The following is a 3,715-nucleotide window of genomic DNA, read 5'->3' on the forward strand; positions in this document are numbered from 1 at the left end:
TGTGAGTAATAACTGCTAGAGCTACTGAGCAATATGGAGATACTAGATAAGCATTTTGACAGAGCACCGTGTTCCTTGCAAAGGAAATTAGAAAATGCATTCATTTCAGTCAAGTTAGTTTTTATCAATTGTTTGTTAGTTTAACTGATGAAAGCATTAGCAGGGGCAAGACCAAAATTCCAGACTAGAACTTTACTTACAAAAATTTGTTTTGAAGTACAAAACCAAGGGTAATTATTGGCGTGAAAATCTAAGTAGAACTCAACTAGGAAAAATTAAACAGCATGTAGTCTTTACATGTAAATTATTTCTTAAATTGTCCATATGAGTCAGGTTTCATTTTTAGAATATTCTACATCTTACCAGTTATTAGACTTTCAATAAAAAGTCCTATTACGGGCTTCTCTGATGGCGCAGTGGTTGAGAGTCCGCCTGCCGATGCAGGGGACACGGGTTCGTGCCCCGGTCCGGGAAGATCCCACATGCTGCGGAGTGGCTGGGCCCGTGAGCCATGGCCGCTGAGCCTGCGCGTCCGGAGCCTGTGCTCTGCAACGGGAGAGGCCACAACAGTGAGAGGCCTGCGTACTGCAAAAAAAAAAAAAAAAAGTCCTATTAAACGTATCCCATATCTTTGTGTACTTGAAGGAAAAAGTTTCCTTTGTCAATCTAGGAATATATGATGAAGAAAGTGGCATTTCTAAGATGTCACAGAGGGAGAATGTTTATCATTTAATAGAAGTAGGCTTTTACAGCCCCATCCTGCAGTCATTCCCAGTTCAACCCTTTTCAATGTGAAGCCGTCCTTTCACTCTCACTCTGCTGAGAGATAATAGAGTTGGCAGTAATCGTCAGCAAAATAGCTTTTCATAAACCTATTAAAGTACTAAAAAAGACCTTTATATTGCACACTGTCGCCCTATTTTTTAGTTGTAGAAGCATGTTATATAATAGGTTTCATCATTTTTAAGTAGTCAGTGCTCAGGTCTGATCTATGTAAGATAATGGCCAACATCACTAACTTCATTATCAGTGCTGTGTTACATATATTCTTCTGGATAATCCTCACAACAGCCCTGGAAGAACTTTGTTCCCCTTTTACAGATTTAGAAGCTTAATTACCAAAGGTTACCTAATTAGGATTTTTCTTAATTGCAGTGGGTCAAGATCAATACCTTTTTATTTTGGAGGTTCCACATAATGGGTAGGAGACAGGTTATGTTGATAGTAAACTTACAATGGTTGTAGAAATTTCTGTTTCTTAAGGAGTAAATTATGGTTTAAACTCTTTTCATGTTACTAACAGTCACTGAGATCTTAAGAAAAGTACAGGGCTGGAGGTGTATACTTTGGGGGATTTAAAATCCTATAAGTGATGTCACTAGATTGTGCTTTCAAACATAACATTGACCTAGATGATGAGTTTCTTACAGGAAATGGTTGACTGCCATGACCTACTAATTGGACTAATTCCTTCGTGCTCCTAGTATTACCTCAGCACGTCAGTGTAGTCCTTGATTCTTAAACTAACTTTCATCCTTGTAGCCCATTCTGCACAGTCTATTCCAGTGTTCTCTTCGTGACCTTCCCTACCAATGAGCACATAGTCTGCTCCAATTAAATTTGAGAAAGAAACAAGTCAGATCTCAGATTTCTCTTTTGTCTTGGTTATGCTGTTTCCTTCATTTCTCATGACTTTCCTTTCAGAATCAAGATCCTATCCATCATTCAAAACTTAAACCCGCTTGTATCTGAGTACAACCCATATTGAGCTCTTCCCTTGTGAGCTCTTACTTAACAAAGGAGTCATGAGAAAACACAGCAAAGGACAGGAAGGACTTACATCACTCTCAGTGCTCACTCATACTCATCCAGGTAACTGGTGTGGAATACCTAGGGTTTATAGTGTACCTAGGTGTAAACCCTAGAGATTATACCACATTCCACCAGTTGAAACCAATTCTGGTATAGACAGCCACCACATACACACCTCTCTTTTCGCCTGGGCAGGAGTACAGATTGGTTGACATCAATCCCAGCGTCTTAAGGTATGTTATCGTCAGTTTGGAGTGGGTCATAATTGAATCACTAATAGTAAAATATGTAAAATACATACATATATTGGAATGTATGTGTGTGTTTTCACTCAACTGGAGAAGCAATTATTTGTAGCATAGTTATAAAATTTGGAATCAATAAAACAATGCATGGTAAGGGAAAGTGCAAATTCTCCATAAGAATCTGCAACATTTGTTCTGTCAGTCCATTCTAAAAATGCCCCCTAATTTGGTGAAAATTCATCCAGCTATTTTTTTATATGCCGTAGTAATAATAGAATCTTATTTTTCTAGTACATAGGTAGACAGAATGTGCTTGGGGTTTGGGGCAAGGCATTCTACCTTGTAAGAGGTATAAGAACTTTGCAACATACAGCAAAAGATTTAGCAGCATTAGTTCAAGAGAGCATCGTGCTAGAAAACTGTCAACAGTATTCTCTCGTGAATGTCCTCTTATTCTCTGATACTTTCTTCCTCTGCTTTTACTCATTCTGTTTACCAAAGTGAGCCACAAAACACCTTGAATAGCCAAAGCAAGAACAAAGCTGAAAACATCACACCTTCCTGCTTTCTGACTATATTACAAATCTATAGTAATCAAAACAGCATGATAATATTGGCATACAAACAGACACATAGATCAGTGGAACAGAATAGAGAGCCCAGAAATAAAGCCACACGTATATGGTCAATTAATCTATGACAAAGGAGGCAAGAGTGTACAATGGGGAAAGGACAGTCTTGTCCATAAATGGTGTTGGGAAAACTGGACCACTCTCTTAACACTACACACAAAAAATTAACCAAAATGGACTAAATTAGACTTGAACCTAAGACCTGAAGCCATAAAACTGGAAGAAAACGTGTGTAAAGCTCCCTGACATCAGTCTTGGCAGTGAATTTTTTGTGTTTGATACCAAAAGCGAAAGCAACAAAAGTAAAATTAAGTGGAACTACACCAAACTAAAAAGCTCTGCACAGCAAAGGAAAAACCATCAATAAAATGAGCAGGCAGCCTACAGAAGAGGAGAAAATATTTGCAAATTATATACCTGATAGATTTATATCCAAAATATAAGGAATTCAGACAATAGCTAAAAAACAGTTCTGAATAGACATTTTCCCAAAGAAGACATAAATACAGCCAACAGGTACATGAAACTGTGCTCATCATTAACCAGGGAAATGCAAATCAAAACCACAGTAAGACATCACCTCACACCTGTTAGAATGGCTACCAGCAAAAAAACAACAAGCATTGGTGAAGATGAGAAAAGGGAACCCTCGTGCACTGCTGGGAAGAATGTAAATTAGTACAACCAGTATGGAAAAGTATGGAGATTCCTCAGAAAATTAAAAATAAATTTACCTTATGATCCAGCAATTCCACTTCTGGGTATTTATGTGAAGGGAATGAAATCACTATCTTGAAAAGATATCTGCATCTATGTTCAAAGCAGCATTATTTACAATAGCCAAGACAGGAAAATATGTGTCCATTGATGGATGAATGCATAAAGAAAATGTGTCATCTATGGCCCACAAAGACCAGATCATTCAGCCATTAAAAAAAGGAAATCCTGTCATTTGCAACAAAACAGATGGATCCTGAGGGCATTATGCCAAGTGAAATAAGTTAGAGAAAGATGATGTATGACCTC

The sequence above is a fragment of the Neophocaena asiaeorientalis genome, unplaced genomic scaffold, assembly GCF_003031525.2.
Source record: "Neophocaena asiaeorientalis asiaeorientalis breed wild unplaced genomic scaffold, Neophocaena_asiaeorientalis_V1.1 scaffold264, whole genome shotgun sequence".
Classification (NCBI taxonomy): domain Eukaryota; kingdom Metazoa; phylum Chordata; class Mammalia; order Artiodactyla; family Phocoenidae; genus Neophocaena; species Neophocaena asiaeorientalis.